The following is an 18,328-nucleotide window of genomic DNA, read 5'->3' as shown; positions in this document are numbered from 1 at the left end:
ATCCAGAACTGAACACAATAGCCCAGATAAGGTCTGACAACGGCAGAGACTGGTGAAACCATCATCTCCTAATTCCTGGAAGCTCTGCTTCTCTTAATGTAGTCCACAATTACATTACCTTTTGTGGCTCCTACATCACAGTGCTAACTCATATTGAGTTCACAGTCCAGTAAAACCCCTAGATCTTTTTTGGAATAACTGCTATATAACTATGCCTCTCCCATCTTATATATGCAAAGTTGGCTTTTTATATCAAAGTATAATACTTTACATTTATTACTATTGAATTTCATTTTATTAGACTCAATTCCACTCTTCAGACTGTCAAGATCTCTGAGGATTTTTTATTCTATCATCCAGTGTATTAACCTCTCCCATAGTGCATTAATCTCTCCCATATTTCTGTCATCTGTTTGTTATCTGTACCATCATCCAAGTTATTGATAAATATGTTGATCAACACAGAACCAAGCACAGACTCTTATGTTACTTTACTGGAAACCACCTGCCATGTTGAACTGTTAACAATTGAATTGTTTAACAACCTGAATCCATTTAACTTTTATCTATTGTCTTATCCATAGCTCTCCATCTTTTCCACAAAAATAGATGAGGTACTTTATGATAATTTTTGCTAAAATCTAGTTTATCTATGTTGATAGCATTCCACTCATCTCTTAGTTTAGTAATCTTGTCAAAAGAGAAAATAAATTTAGGTTGGCATGATGTGTTCTTCATGAAGCCATTCTGGAGCTTTCCTTTCCAGATAGTCACTAGTTATCATTTTTAATGATCTATTCTCAAAAATTCTATTCCCAAAAATAAAAATCAAACATACTGGCCTATAAAATGCAGGTGCTCTTCTCTTCCTCCCTCCCTTTTTTAAACTAGGTACAACATTTTCCCTTCTCCAATTCTGTGGTGGCTCTCCTATTTTCCATGATCCTTCAAACATCAGTGCTAGTAATTCAATAATCACATCTTCTTATCTTTTGGTTCCCAAGGATAAAAGTCTATCTATCGCAGATGATGAGTTTATCAAAGTATTCTCTCTTTCTCTGTCTCTGTCTCTCTTCCTCTCTCTCTTTTTCTCTCTCCTACTCCCCTAACTTATCTTGGTCAGTTACATTCTGTTACCTCTAGAGCAAAGATCTATTTCTTTGGCAAAAGAAAAACAGAAGCAAAAGGAAGCACTAAGCCTCTTTGCTTATTCTCTTTTGTCAGTTACCATATTCCATCTACTCTAAGCAAAGGCCCTAGCTTTCCTTTGATTCTTCTTTTTTTCTTAAAATAGATTCTCTATAGTTTCTAAAGTTCCAATAAATATTTATCCCCTCCTTAGCTTCCCTCTTGCCTTAGCCTTTTACTTGGCTTCCTCAATCACGTGATAAAACCCCATTGGATCTTTTTCTTACAAGATTGCATCAAAACTAGAGGACATCAGAACTGATAGGTACATCTACATCTCATTCTTTGGATAATCTTAAGATTAGGTTTGCAAATTCAATCCTTCCAGTCATTGAACAGCAACTTTTGAAATGTTTTCCCAAAGGTTAAAAATTGATTAGAGTCATGATTTATCAATCAATCAATCAATAAACATTTATTAAGGACTTATTATGTGAACTGTGCTAAATACTAAATAATACAAAGTGATTGGTTATGTTGAATTTTTAAAAGAATCATCAATATTTTGCATTTTAAATAATTATGTTTAATACAAGTTATATTGAATTTCAATAAAAACATCAATATTTTAAATTTTAAAATAATTAACCTTTCAAATATTTTTTCTAAATTTGTAACATTTGTACTTCTGAAAAGCCTACAAGCCAAAACTAAAGTGGAGGAAAAGTTGGTACATGATTTTTTTTTCACAGATGATTGTGCATTTAATATACCCTCTTAAGCTAAGATACAACAAAAGTACAGATTGCTTCTCTGCTGCTTGTACTAATTTTGGCCTAACAATTAACAAGAAGAAAACACAGGTGTTTCACCACCCAGCACCACACGATCCATATATAAAACCATCCATTACAGCAAATGGAGAGATTTGGAATACTGAGGATAAGTTCACTTACCTTGGCAGTATACTCTCCAGGGATGTACACATTGGCAATTAAGTTGATTCACACATTGCTAGAGCTAGCTTAGTGTTTGGAAGGCTCTGAAGGAAAGTATAGGAAAGAAAAGATATTAGATTGCCTAGCAAACTGAAGGTCTACAGAGCCATTATGCTGACCTCGTTGTTGTATGCCTGTAAAACTGAATAATATACCAGCAGCATGGCAGGAAAGTGAATTGCTTCCATTTCAATTGACTTAAGAAGATTCTGAAGATCACCTGGAAGGATAAGATTTCCGACACTGAGGTCCTTTCTTGAACTAAACTGCCAAGCATTCAAACTCTACTATAAAGAGCCCAACTCCAATGGGCTAGTCATGTTGTTCAAATGCTGAATTGATGCTTGCCTAAAAGGCTAATTTATGGAGAACTTACACAAGGCACGTGCTCACATGATGGTCAAAAGACTCTCTTTGATCTCTCTGAAAAACTTTGGAATTGATTGGGTGAGGTGGGAGACACTAGCAAAGGACTGCCCAGAATAGTGTACCTACATCAAAAGAAGGCTCTGTACTCTATCAGCAAAGGAAATTTAAAGTAGCTCAAAAGAAATTAGAGATCAGACATTTAGAGCAAATGTTCACATAGATTATATGTGCTTGACCTCTAGTAGAGCATTCAGAGATCATATCGATCTGATCAGCCATAGTTGGACATACTACAACTTGACTTTAACATTGTGATGTCATTTTGGTCCTCTTCAAGAATTGAGGACAATACCCAACCAAATTCTGAAATTATCAAAGCTTAAAAGACACAGAGTTTGGGGACACTCTATATAATTGAATATGAGTCTTTTTACCTTACATATTATGCTTTTGTCAGAAAAATTTGCTGCAAACATTTCCCAATTGACTCTTTCCATTCTAATTTTAAGGGCATTTATTTTGTTTGCATAAGACTTTTTAATTTTACACAATCAAAGTTGTCTAATTTATCTTCTATGATTTCTTTCCCTGTTTTAGTCATGAACTCTTTCCCTTTCTTTTGGGCTTCTCTAACTTGTTCATGATGTGACATTTTATAGCTATAGTATGTATTCATTGAAATTTATCTTGGTGTATAATGTGAGTTAGTCTAAACCCAATTTCTAAAAATTCAGTTTTCTATAGTTATAATGCTCTAAATCACTATTGATTAGGGAAATAAAAATTAAAACAACTTGGAGCTACCATCTTAGACTATCAAGTTAGCTAGTATGATAGAAAAGGAAAATTATAAATGTTGGAGATGTGGGAAAATTGATACACTAAAGCATTATTGGTGGAGTTGTGAACTGATCTAATAATTCTGGAGAACAATTTGGAATTACACTCAGAGGGCAATAAAACTGTGCATACTCTTTGATCTAGTGATACCACTACTAGGTTTGTGTCCCAAAGAAATCAGTAAAAGGTAGGGGGAAGGGAGGAGGGAATGATCTATATGTACAAATATATTTGTAGCAGCTCTTTTTGTGGTGGCAAAAAGTTGGAAATTGAAGGGATGCCCATCAATTAAGGAATGGCTAAACAAGTTGTGATATATGAATGCAATAAAATACTATTGAGCTATAAGAAACAATAAGCAAACACATTTCAGAAAAACCTGGAAAGACTTACATGAACTGATGCTGACTGAAGGCATTGTATAAATAACAGCAGCATTGTGCAGTGATTAACTATGATTGACTTAGCTCTTCTCAGCAATACAACGATCCAAGACAATTCCAAAAGACTCAGAATGGAAAATGTTATTGACATCCAGAGATAGAACTGGAGGAGTCTGAATGCAGATCAAAGCATTCTATTTTCACTTTTTTTCATGATTTTTTTTTCTTTTTGTTCTGATTCTTTCACATGACTAATGTGGCAATGTTTTACATGATTGAACATATATATAAGATATCAGATTGTTTGTTGTCTTGGGGATAGAGCAGGGAGGGGGAAAAGGAGAATAATTGGGAATTCAAAATCTTATTTTAAAAATGTTGAAAATTGTCTTTATATGTAATTGGGAGGAAATACTATTTAAATCCAATTTCTATCATGTTGCCTTACAGTTTTTCTCTTACCTCCTATCAAGGAATGAGTCCTTGCTCTAGAAACTAGGGACTTTGGATTTATCAAACATCATGTTCCTATGCTCATTTGCTTCTGTTATTAAGTACAAAATCTGCTCCACTGAATGACTTCTCTAAATTTTTTTTTACCAGTACCACATAGTTTCGATGTTCACTGTTTTGTACTATAGTCTGATACATGGCAGTGGTAGACTGCCTTCTTTTCCACTTTTTAAAAAAATTCTCATAATTCTTAATCTTTTCTTTTACTCTAGGTGAATGTTGTTATCTTATTCTAGTTCTATAATGTAATTCCTTGGTAGTTTGATTGGCACAACACTGAATAATTAAACTAACTTAAGTAGTGTTGTCATTGTTATTATATTGGCCTGATCCACCAATGAACAATAAATATTTCTTCAATCTTTAAAGCTTATCTTTAAATTTTCTATAAAAAATCTCTGGTAATTGCATTCATAGATGTTTTGTGTGTACCTTACATAGGTTCCCAAATATTTTATAATTCTGTAGTTATTTCTCTTTCCATTTCTTCCTGTTGTATTTTTGAACATATGCAGAAAGACTAAAAATTTATATTCTGCTACTTCATTAATAAAGTTAATAATTTTTTCAATTCATTTTATTGCTTTTCGGGTTCTCTAAGTAGACAAACATCATCTACGATAATTTTCTTCCTTCATTGCATCTCATTCTCTCAAATTTTTTTTCCTTATTAATATAAGTAACATTTCTAGCATTATATCAAATAATATTAGTGAAAACAGGCACTCCCAATCTTATTGGAAATAAATTAATAGCTTATACATATTACACATAATGCTGGCTCTTTATTTTAGGTGAATATCATTTGCCATATTCAGGAAAGATCCATTTATCCCTGTTTTTCTGTTTGTTGTTTGTTTAACCAGAAGTTGAAGTTGCATTTTGTCAAAAGCTTTCTCTACTTCTATTGATAATCATAATTTTTATCATTCTTATTATTAATATGGTCTATTATGCTATAGTTTTCCTGTGATGAACCAATCCTATATTCCTGGTATAAAACCAACAGTCATATTGTATAACCTTTTAGATATGTTGCTGGGGCCTTTTGGCTAATATATTATTTAATCATTATTTGTTACTTTTTATTATATTTTCAACACATGAACAAATATATGCTTACTAAATTTTGTTAGGTACACTCCACCTCTGGCCAGAAATTTGTTACCATTATTTTTAAACTATGGGACAGAAATCCAAATACCATTTCTAGATATCACTTTCTTAGCCAGCTGTTCACTTCACAAATTAACCTTCTTATTCTAGATCCATCACCTTCCATGGGCAATAGTGAGGAAAACATCAGTTGTGTTGCTATGGTCTTCTGTTTCTTGTTCAAGATTTCACAAGATTGGCAATACATTTTAGACACCTTCTGACAGCATCATTTTGTGTTTGTATTAATTGCCAGAAGTGTATACTTGTGATTCATTTTGATAGACTTGGGAGGTTTCCTGTTTTGGATACAAACTCTGTTGTCAACAATCACATTGTTTAATGGCTGCCTCAGTTCCTTTGAACCAATTACTACTTTTTCTTGTTTACTTTTCTGGTCCTTATAAATGATCTTTCACCTGAGCTTTTCTGTGGTTCTTCTATATCATTCTTTGAAGGATAATCGGCTTCTTTCTCCTACAAACATCCATCTCCTTCTTCTTTAGAAAGAGCGTCAAATCTGTTTTTAAGCTCTAGTTTGTACAGGTATCATTTTTGTTCCCTATCTACTTTGAGTAACTTTCTTATACTTTCCAATATCCTGTCAAAGATTTTCTTCTCTCTTCCAGATGCTTTCTTTCCCGTTGAAGCCTTGAGAAACACACTCCATGCCCTCTTACAACCTAGAATATGGAGGTGCACTCTGAGAGCCTTCACCTTTTGCTCTGAGAGGGAAATCAGTTTACAGGTAGAGCAGAGATAATATAGTCACTTGCCTATGTCAGAAATATAAACATACACAAAATGCAAGTCATTGCATAATTTTTCCTGTTCTTCAAACTGATTAAATTTTTAGCCTTAGGTTGTTTGTTGGATTTTTATTTGTTTTAACTTTCTATGGGTATTTGCTAAGATGCTAAGCATCTGATTAAAATGTTTATAATCAATTATTACCTCTTAATAACTTGACATCCCCAGTCAACTTTCCTTAATCTCAACAATAACTCCACAGCCACACCCAACTCTCCTTCTGGATTGAAACAGCTGCCTGTTTCTCCAATTTGCTCTACCCACCAATCTACTCTGGCAATGTGTTTTTTATTGTTCCACTTACCTTTTCTCATTTGCCTTGTCTTGTCTTGCCAACTACTTTCTCCTTGTCCTTCTTCAGGTTCTACTTTCTAATCCTTCTTGATCCTCCTTAATCCTTTTCTATCCTACTTAATTGCCATTGATTACATTCTTCTTTTTACCCAGAAGTAGAATATGAACTTGGCTATAATTGCCCTCAAATGACATTTTCAAATATCTACTACAAAGATTTCTTCACCTCTCTCAGTCAAGTTTCTCAGCCCTTGCCATGAAACTCTATTCAATTTTGCCATTCAGTTTCCTCAGTCAATGGTAAGAAAGTATTCTCCTGTTCAGGCTATGGCAGAATGCAGTCTAAGGTGGTTACAGTTCTAGAGAAAAAGAGGGGGCAGAGCTGCGAGATATGGTAGACATAGAATCAACAGGACTTGAAAGGTGATTGAACATAGAGGTAAGAATTCCTTGAGAAGGAAGACTCAAAGATGGATTAGAGTTTATAAGCCTAGGTAACTAGAGAGATAGTGGTACCCTCAGTAGGATAAACAAGAAATCCAAGTTTGGGGTGAAAGGTGAGTTTATTTTTGAGCATATTAAATTTAAGGTTTATTTGGTTGGAGATATCCAATAAGAAATTAGAAAAATTATAGAGAAATTGGAGAAATGGGGACAGAGGTGAGGGTGGGAGGGAGGGAGAGGAGAGAGACAGAAAGAGAGGGAGGGGAGAGAGACACAGAGACAGAGACACAGAGACAAAGGAGGGAGGGAGGGAGATTTGTAAATCATCTGCAAAAGGGTGATAATATCTAGGAAGGACTCTGTCCACCACTCCATTTTTGTCTATTGAATTTCTTCATAATTCAAGTTAGATAACACTTCCTTCAAGAAACTTTCCCTGATCTCCTTCAAATCAAGGTATATATACCTATGAAGCACTGATTGTGTACCTGACATTGTGCTAAGAGCTGAGGATGCAAGTACAAAGAATGAAATCATTTTTACTTATAAGGTACTCACATTCTAATGGAGGTAAATGATAAGTTCATATAAAATAAAGCTATAAAAGTAGATGATAATATCAAGGAAGAAAGCCTAAAGAAAGGAGAGACGAAGGCCAAGACGAGACCAGAAGAGGGAGAGAGACAGGTAGAAAAAAGCCAAGAGACATCACATTTCAAGGTCAGGATGAAGACAAGAAATCAGCAAAGAAAACAGTAGGAACAATCAGAGAATTTAGAGAAGAAATATGAGTATAGTGTCCTAGAAGCCAAAAGAGATAGAGATTATTAAGAACAAGAATGTGGTATCTCCAGTGTCAAAAATATTCAGGAAGTCCAGAGAAGACAAAAACAGACTCACACAAAAAGGCTATTGGATTTAAGGATGACAAAGTTCATTAGAGAACTATTCAGCATGATGATGGGAATGGAAGTCAGAACTAACTTTGTGAACATCTCTAAATAAACATTTCTTAAGGGCTAAGTAAACCATAGGTTTAGAGGCAGCAGGGATCTTAGAGGCCATCTCATTTAGCCTCCTTTACAGATGAGGTTGCCTAACCTACACTTAGGTTTAGAAAATTTTAATGACTTGTCCATAATCACACAGACAGGAAACAGCAGAGGTGAGATTTGAATTCAGATCCTCTCATACTAGAGTTTTCTAAAGCTGACCTATACCTCCAGCTAGCATTGGTATTGCAAAGAGAACAAGTTAAGCCTAATGTTAACAAAAAAACGTTACTGTTCAAAGTGAAATTGGCTGCTTCAGGAGTTAATGGATCTTTGTCCCCTGGGGTTCTCCAGACAAAGGCTGAATAACCATATATTGTTGTTGTTGTTCAATCATTTTCATCATGTATGACTCTTTGTGACCCCATTTGAGGGCAAAGATACTGGAGTGATTTGCCATTTCCTTTCTCTAGCTTATTTTCCAGATAGGGAAACTGAGGCAAACAGAGTTAAGTGACTTGCCCAGGTCCCATAGTCAGTAACTATCTGAAGCTGGATTTGAATTCAGGAAAATGAGTCTTCCTGATTCCAGGCAAAGCATTCTATTCAAGATGCCATCTACCCTGAATAACCATACAACAGATATATGTGGAAGAAACACTTGTTTAGGTATAAGATGACCTCTGAAATGCCATCCAAAACTAATATTGTATGATCCTAAGAAGCCTATATTACAGGCTTTGATAACCATTTAACACCTCTGGGCTTCATTAGAACAGGAGTTCTTTAGCTTCTGAATGTCCCAGAGTATCTTGAGCATGGTTTAGTAAAGTCTTCTCAAAATAATGTTTCTAAAGGGCCTAAAATAAAATACATATGAATAAAAAGGTAACCAATGGTTAAGAAAAAATAAAGATGTATTTTTTCTATTCAAGTTCACAGGAATCCTGAAATCTATTCACGGATTAGATAATAAATATCTAAGGTCCTTTCCCACTCAAGACTCATGACACTATTGTCTTAAATAGAGTTATGTATAGAGATGAGAGAAAAACCTTAATGGCCCTTGTTGACATATAATGTCACATTTCCCTTTTGTGACTCCTAGAGATGCCCCTAGACAAACTAGAGGCAGCCGAACCAATGTAGCAACTAGGAATCATAGAAGCCTCTTAGGGCAGTTGAACCTCTTTTCTTTCAAGATGAATTCCCTGCCGAGTGTTTGCTACTGTTCTACTCAGATTATTCTTTAAGGAGTTAAAATGGCGGTTCAACATCTTCCCTGGAGATACTGCTCCTCAGCCATCTAATAGTTCTCACTGGAAAAGATGTGAGAGGAATGTACAGTGTCCCCTTTGCTATCTGAATTGCACCATGTTCTCGACAATTCTCAGTCCCCTGTGGATTCCCAATAAATATTAATGGACGAGAAATGAATTGACTAGTTGAGCTGGGTTACAGAAGACGACAGTGAGAATCAGGATCCTTCATCTTCTTTGCATCTTGTTTTAAAACACTGGGTGAAAGCAACTAAATATCCTTTCCTTAATTTATCTAGCAAAAGGCATCTTCATACTATACAACCTCTGACTCCTCCCCAGTGTTAGGGGTGGGAAGGGAAGATTAGAAGATCAACCTGCAATTACAAAGGTGCTAGATACAATCAATTTGTTTATTCATTCAGTAGGCAACACTCATTTTAAAAGCCCCTAACTTCCTATTTCATGACTGACATCAATATAAATCAAAGTAAACTGTACACGTCATATCATGGGGAAAAAAATTATTTGCATGATACATTATACCTTTAAAGCATCAATAGCCACCTGCAAATGGAATTTTTGTCAGTGTCAAACAAAAAACGATATGGATTCATTCTGGCACTGACCTCCATCTGGGTTACAAATGGGTTTTAAAAGATAGAAATGAGGTTTTAATTCATCAGTGATTTCATTGCATATTCTTAGACTTCTTCCCAACCTCACCTTTCTATTTGCAAAAATATGTTTTTCAAGGTTTTCTCCGGAGAGACTTCCAGATTTCAGTCCATTAAAACACACACACACACACACACACACACACACACACACACACAGACAGCATTACCACCACCACCCCCATCACCACCAAAAAGCATTTTGGAACCAGGATGTACGGAGGCTTAAGTAAGACTAACAAAGCATTTAGGCAAGTGAGGTTCCTCAAACAAGCCAGGATCCCAATTCTTTCTGGCTCTAAAAAGGGGGGAAGACTAATTTCTATCCAGAATGAAGCCCCACACAAATCTTTTAGATTTGAGAAGAGTTTATAGATAGATAACATCCAGCTGAAGCCATCTAACAAGTGACTATTTCATCTTTTGGGGGTGGGAGCTCAAGACTTGTGATTCTATCAGCTTGATGAACTCTAGGTATAGAAATGCTTGGCTGAAGGAAGAGCAGCAATTTTTCTGTTACAGTTTTGGAGTAGGACTTCTTAACTTTGGGGTTGGGGGTTTATTTGGAGGGATTTTGGACTTTTTTCTTGCCTCTTTTTTTTTTCAACTGCTTTGGCACTTTGGTGAAGTCTGTTCTCAGACTCACTTTCCTAAATGCATAAAACAAAATGCACAAGCTAACAAAACAAACCAATTATACTGAAATACAGTTATCACCAAAAAAAAAAAAAATTCTGTAAAGATGAGTTAAGAACCTTAGAGAACAGACTTAGGAGTCAAGATGGTGGAGCTTATGGAAAGACCGACCTATAATATAGCCCTGTGTCCCTACTAGAAAATGAACTGAACCAAATCCTGATTGGGAAGTCAAAGGAAGAAATCACAGTGAATGATTTCTAGCTGGTGCAATACAGGTAGATAGACAAAGAGGATTATGGATCCGGCTGAAGAAGTCTGGTTGGGAATATTCCAGTACCTAGAGGCTGAAAGAGGATCTGAAAACAAGCATGAAGCACCAGAGCAGGAAGAAGTCCTGGTGGGGCAAAGGGGAGGAAAAAGTGCCTGAACCAGTCTTCAATGCAAGAATAAGTATCTCTGGCAGCTGGGTTTCTAAGGACTTAGAGAAAATGGAGAAAAGCAAATCAAAAGCAAACTGTGTGACTCTGACCCGGAGCAGGACAGAGCAGGGACTCAGACCTACTGAAACGAGGGTGAAACTTTCAATGGAATAACTAGGGTTGAAGTCCCAGGCCAAAGCAGAAGTCTATAGTACAGTCAATGTGAACCTGCAGAGCTCCCTAGTGGAGTGTAGCTGAGTTCAGAAGCAATCTACTGAAACTTCCAGCCAGGGACAAGCCAGCCAGCATCTTGCTCAGACCCAAACCTGGGTCAAGAAAGTGTAGAACTCATACTGGGAGGGCAATGAACAGATTTTGTCCCAGTCCACTTTACTTTAAGGACTCTGAAGCTTGCATGTTCCCAATGTGAGCTATCCCTGAAGTCTCTGAAGTCTACTCACTAACCTAAAAAAAGAGGACAAAAAGGTCAGACCAAGCATTCACCATAAGAAGTACAGAGAACCTAGTCTTTAAAAGTTCAAAATCAGGAAGCAGGCAGGAAGAATTAGCAAACAGAAGCAACAACAGCAGCAAAATGATCATCCAGACACAAACCCAGAAGAGAATGACTTGAAAACATTCCCCAAGCAAAGTCTCAAAGAAAAATGTAGCTTGGGAATAATTTCAACCAGAATTCTTAAAAGAACTAAAACAAGAATTTTTTAAAATGAGAGAACTAAAAAATAATTATAAAATCTGAATGAGTAATAGAAGAAAAAAAGAGAGTAGGGGAAGAAATAAGAGCTATAGAAGAAAGATATGAAAGGGAAATAATTGATTAAAGTGACACACAAAACTTTAACTTCCCTCTGTCTGTCAAAAAAAAAAATAAATTCCCTAAAAATATGAATTGAGCAAACAGAAGATTATAACTCATAAGATATCAAGAACCAAAGATTGAGAGTTGGTATCTGCGAGGCACCAAAAAGTTAAATGACTTGTGGAAGTTAATAAGTAATAATTGGGGGAGCGGGGGAATCAGAGTAAAAGGACTTGGATTCAAATTCTAACTGCCACTCAGTAGCTCTTTGGCTTTAGGTTAATTATATTTCTTTACACCCCAGTTTCCTCCTCTATAAAATGAGAGAGCTGGACTGAATGGCCTCTAAATTATCTTTCATCTTTAAATCTATACCCTCATTATAACTAGCATATGTTAGAGGTAGGACATGAACCCAGAAACTTGATTCTAGGGTCATCCACTGAGCTAGTCTTTGTCTCCTACCAAGCCCTGGGAAAAATAAGGACCAAAATAAAATGTCTCAACTATCATAATTATCATATATCCAGAATTGAGAAGGATTTTAGCAGTCACTGAGACTCTCATTTCTTCTCAGGAAGAAGGGAAAAGATCAGGTCTCCCACTATCTTAGGAGCCATCTCCGGCAGTTCTAATCTATATTTGGTCACTAGACCCAGATGGCTCTGGAGGAAAAAATGAGGCTGGTGACTCGGTTCAGCCCTATTTCATTTAAATATAATTTATTTGCCAGTCATAGTGGTGAGGCATGAGAAATGAGGCTTAAGATTCCCTCACAGCAATGGGGTTTTTGCCAATCCACAGACTTTATGAAAGAATTCACAAACCCCAATGAATACAAGCTCAAGGTTTGTAGCAAGAATGGGTTTATTACACTAAGAAAACAGCTTTCTTAGTGGGCAAATTCCTGCTAGGACTTTTGCAAAAGTGGGTTTACATTGAGAAGCAACTCAGTGGGTATTCCTGATTAGGAATTAGCAGAGATGGGGCCTCTCCCAAAGGCCAGGAGGGTTTGAGACTCAGGACCATCCTTCCTCCAAAGATTAAAGGGAACAGAGTTTACATCAGAGTCTTTCTAACTCTTCCCCCTCAAAGATCAGGGGGACAGTTTACACCAATGGCATCATCTCCCTGATGTCATGGTCCCCTTTGAGAAGACAGAACAAAAAATCTCTGTGAGTAGTATTGGGAGCTGTCCCCCTGGAGACCCAACTGGAACTGGACAGTTGGACATTTTTTAATTGGTTTTATTGGGATTTTTTGACTATTAGGCCATTCTCTGGCCCATTCCTTACTTAGCCTTGATCATTAATTGGGCATTGCTTCAGTCAAACTGAGACCTATTGAACACCTTAGTTTAAAAAGGTCAAGGTCTCCCACTGCATCAGGGAGAAAATGAGGTTGGTGACTTTGCACAGCTCTCTTTCACTTCAATCCAACTCACTTACATGTCATTGCATCTTCTTCAAGAACTAAGGACAAACAACAACAACAGAGGAAGAAACTAAGGTCTAGGGAGGTTAGATTACTTTCCTGGGGTCATATTATAAATAAGTGGGAGAGTTGAGATTCAAATTTTTCAATCAAACAATAAATTTTATTAAATACCTACAATGAACTAGGTTAGCAGATAGAGTGCCAGGATTGGGGTCAGGAAATCCTGACTACCTCTGTGACCCTGGGCAAGTCACTTTGTTAAGGTTGGGAAGGGGATGGACCTGTGCTTTAAGAAGATCACCTTATTTATGAAAGGAGGACAGTTTATAGTAGGGCTAGATGAGGAAGATAGACCTATCAGCAGGTTATTGCAACAGTCCAAACATGACATGATAAGAGTTTGTACTAGAAGGTGGATAGGTCAGAGGAGAGAAAGAGGCATATACCAAATACTACAAAGGTAAAATCAAGAAGCCTTGACAATTGAATGGATATGGAGAGATAGTGAGAAATAATGAAGATGGATGAATATTTACAAAAACATAGATTGCCCAGATTAACAGAGAAATAAATAAATTACTTAAATAGTTGCATTTTTAAAAAAGAAATTGAACAAGCTATTAATCAACTCCCCAACAAAAAATCTCCTGTGCCAGACAGATTTACAAGTGAATTCTACCAAACATTTAAAGAACAATTAATTCCAATACTATGCAAACTATTTGGAAAAATAGGGAAAGAAAGCATCCTACCAAATTCCTTTTATGATTGATACAGGTATGTTGCTGATACTTAAACCAGGTAGGGTCAAAACAGAGAAAGAAAATTATAGACCAATTTCCCTAATGAATATTGATGCAAAAATCTTAAATAAAACATTTATGAGGAGTACAAGTTGATTCTTAATTTGGAAAACTAAGGGACTGGGAGGATGGTGTTGCCCTCTACAGTAATAGAGAAAGTAGAAGAATCTATGTGTACAAAAATGTTTGTAGCAGCTTTTTTTGTAGTGGCAAGAAACTGGAAAGTTTCTTGATGGTTGCCCATAAGTTGGAGAATGGCTAAAAAAGTTAAGGTATATGAATGTTAATGGAATATTAGTTTTATAAGAAACAATCAGAAGGATGATTTCAGAGAGGCCTGGAGAGACTTATATGAACTGATGCTAAGTAAAATAAGTAGAACCAGGAGAACATTGTACACAGCAACAGAAAGATTATACACTATGATCAATTCTGAAGGATGTGGCTCTTTTCAACAATGAAGTGATTTAGACCTAAGGGTCATCCAGGAGAACCAGGAGAGAGTACTATCCTAAAAATCTAATGAGAAGAGATTATTATGTATGAGAAAGTGATCAACAGTATCAACAGCTGCAGAAATGTCAAGGACAATGAAGACTGAGAAAATGTCATTTGATTTGGCAATTTAGAGCTCATTATTTTAAGTAGAAGAGAGCAATTTTGATGGAATTATAAAATTGGGAATCAGATTATTAAAGGGTTAAAAAAAGAACAAGAGGAGAGAAAATGGAGGCACCTATTGTAGTCAGCCTTTTAAAAAAATAATTTAGCTGTAAGAGGAGAAAAGATATAAAATGGTTACCAGGGGAAATGAGGGTGTATGTTTTTCTGAATGGGGAAAACATGTTATGTTTCTAGGAAGTAGGAAATGAGTCATTAGAGAGGAAGAGATTAAACATAAGTCAAATTTTGGGGATGACAGAGGGAGCAAATTGTTGGAGGAGATGGAATGGAATGGGATTACTGGGATGGAATGAGATCATTTGAACAAGTACAGGGGTCAACCTGCTAAGGCATAAAGTCACTCCATCATGTGAGATGAGGTGAAGGAAAAGAAAGCAGAGGACACCTGAGTGATGGGAGATGAGGAAGAAAAGGAAGCTTATTTATTTACTAACATTCGACTAGAGAAGGTCTGCCAAATTTTCAACCAGTCAGAGAAAAACTTTTCCTGTCCAAGTGAGACCCGCATCCCCAGGTCACTTCAGCCCCCTCCTTCATAGCCCCACCCACCTATCCTTCATCTGCCTAAATGACCCAGCAGGTGAAGTTCATCCGGCTCCCATTCAGGAGTAAGGCTGCTGCTAATGCATCCATCCTTCATGACTTGTGCTGCAGCACCACTTAGTGGCCACATCCCAAAATCACAATGATAATCAGCCTCGAAACATTTTGCTCATTGCTGGGTCAAGTTCACCCTACCCATGAAACAGTGCTGATTGATGCTGACATGAAAAATGTACAAGTACAGACAACTAATTCTCTCATTCTATCTCTATCTCTCCTCCCCTCCCCTCTCCTCTCTTCTCCTCCCCTCCCCTCCCCTTCCCTCCTCTTTCTCTCTCTCTCTCTCTCTCTCTCTGATACATGTTTGTATTCACATACATTATTTCATGTATAAATTCACCCATCAACAAACATTTAATGGACACTTTCTTATTGAACAAGTGGTTCCTGAGTATATAGGCTATAGGGGGTTAGGTTATAGGGTTAGGAGCTGGAGAAATGGCTCACTCCATTCCCCATTTGCAGATCTATCTAGTTTCAAGACCATGGAACAAGAATCTTATCAGTTACCTTTTAACTCAGCTTTATACAGGCAACATTTTCCCAACCCCTTTTAGTCTCCCCTTCTTTCTAATTAGAGAACTGAAGGGTAGAGTACTAAATTCCTCCCAAAATTTTCCTTTCTAGAAGATAGGATCTGGATTTTCCCATTCAATCCACTTTCTATCTGAAGTTGCATAGAACATGATACCTTCTGGGATCTCCTCACCACCACCCCTTTCAAACTTCCTTTTGTATATACTATATTCCCCCATTAGATTGCAAGCTCCTTCCCCCCCTCCCCCTTATTTGGATCTCCAGCACTTAGCACAGTGCCTGGGGTATAGTGGGTGCTTAATTAATATTTACTGAATTGAAATTAATTTAATTGAATCAAAGAATATGAGATGCAAGATGGGACAGTGAAAGGCCATTGATGCTGAGAGTTAGGAAACTTGGATTCTAGTATTAGACTTTTGTTGCAATATACAGGAGCCACTTGACAATGGCTGCTGGAGATCCAACCCAGACCTGCAGAATGGATCTCCCTGTGTGAGAGGATGATACAAGGAGACTGAGAGGCAGTTGCTGTTTTCTGACCTCTCTGACTGAGAGGCCATTGCGTCATCTGACCTCTCTCCTATTCCCTCTGCCTCCAATTTATCTCATTCTCAGTCTGCAACACCTGTGTCAGCAAAGGCTGCCCTGCAACTCCTTCAGATGCTATGATCCAGAGCTGTGGAGGCTCTCAGAGAATTGACCTGTCCCCCAACAGACTTTGATATTGAATTATGTGGTTTGGGGCAAGTAACCTATCTTCTCTCAAATCTTTTAGCATTCAAAGCTTATCTATCCCACTTCCTGCACACCCACATAACTTTTCAGTCCTCTTATGCCTTATTCTATGAAACATATTTTGAGATCCTACAGCAATGGCAAAAAACTAATAATAATAACAATAATTCTACCACACAACTCCAGAAATGTCTGCCATATGTGGAAATCTCTCTTATCCTTTCTTTGCTTCTTAGTTTCCCTAATTTTCTTCCAGTCCCCACAAAAATCCCATCTTTTTACAAGAAGCCTTTCCTGTCCCTTCCTCTTAACACTAATTCTTTCCCTCTGTTGATTATCTTCAATTTTTCTGTACTTATCCTGTTGGTGCAGCTGTTTACATGTTGTAAACATTACATTACACAGTAATCTCTTTGAGGGCAGGGACTATTTTTTGCCTTTATATACATAGAGCTTAGCACCATGCCTGGCACAAGGTAGGAACCTAATAAATATTTTGATAATAATAATAAATATATTATTAAATATAATAATAGTAATTAAATAATAATAAATAACTGACCTGGGCAGGTATGTGGCAAAATGGATAAAGTACCATGCCTTGAGTCAGGAAGACTCATTAAATCCAACTTCAGACACTTACTGTGGGACCCCAGGCAAGTCACTTAATCCTGTTTGCCTCAGTTTTCTCATCTGTAAAATGAGCTTGAGAAGGAAATGTCAAACTACTCCAATATCTTTGCCAAATAAACTTCACATGAGATCACAAAAAACTAGTCATAAGTGAACAGCAGCACTGACAAGTACTCAAGTTCTTCATCTACAAAATGAGGAGTTAGGACTAGGTCACAAATGAATGAATGAATATTTACGAAGTCTTTATTACATGTCATTGAGTGATTCATTTATTAAGTATATATTAAGCACCAACTATTTACAGAATATTATCCTAGATGTTGGGAAAGGATTAAAAAATGAAGATATAATCATAGCCGACACATTATACTTTTCAGACATCATCTCATTCAAACTTCACAACAACTCTGTGATACCAGATACTGTGATAGGTACCATAGCTGCAGGTCCCGGTGTGTGTTGGCATCACAAGGTACCACAGTGAACTCACAAGGCCACTAAGGGATATTTTCAGTTTTGAGGGAAATACAGTGGTCAAACATTGTGCAAACTACTAGTTTTAGGAAGAATTCACAATTTCAAAATTAGATCCCAATCCATTTCTTTTGATGGTGTCCTAGAATATTTAAGGTATGGTTTCTGTTTATTTCTACTTTCAGTTTTTCCAAAAGCTTCTTGAACTTTCTCATTTGCTAAATCAGATGTTTTCAGTGGCTGCGATGATAAAAGATATTGTGCAAAAATCAATAAAGAACAGGAAATGAGGGTGGCAATGTCCAATCTGATCCAAGATTTGAGAAGCTGTGCAGTGTCCAAGAGGCACACACATCCCATCACTAAGTAGTTGTGTTTATTTAGGAATGAAATAAAAACATTGTTTTCTTTCTATTTGTAGTTATTATTTTTTCAAATGAAGCAGCCAAGTGGTTCAGTGGATAAAGTGCCAGATCTTAAGTCAGAAAGAATCATCTTCCTCAATTCAAATCAGATCTCAGACATTTACTAGCTGTGTGACTCTGGGCAGGTTATGTAACCCTATTTGCCTCAGTTGCCTCATCAGTAAAATGAATTGGAAAAGGAGATAGTAATCACTCCTGTATCTTTGCCAAGAAAACTCCAGATGGAGCACAAAGAGTCTGATATGAATGAA

At 36.7% G+C, this 18,328-nt stretch overlaps 1 long non-coding RNA gene across 1 annotated transcript in view; it reads right to left on the bottom strand.

Annotated features, from left to right (window-relative positions):
* Positions 1-18,328, bottom strand: part of LOC116423708 — a 45,553-nt gene that overhangs the window by 9,914 nt on the left and 17,311 nt on the right. The window contains exon 2 of the long non-coding RNA XR_004234214.1: positions 2,085-2,170. This is a non-coding gene — a long non-coding RNA (uncharacterized LOC116423708). The remainder of the gene's footprint in view (positions 1-2,084; positions 2,171-18,328) is intronic.

Source organism: Sarcophilus harrisii, chromosome 4 (genome assembly GCF_902635505.1).
Source record: "Sarcophilus harrisii chromosome 4, mSarHar1.11, whole genome shotgun sequence".
In the NCBI taxonomy this organism is placed as follows: Eukaryota; Metazoa; Chordata; class Mammalia; order Dasyuromorphia; family Dasyuridae; genus Sarcophilus; species Sarcophilus harrisii.
The sequence above is the reverse complement of the archived record's forward strand: the minus strand, read 5'-3'. Positions and strand labels throughout refer to the sequence as shown.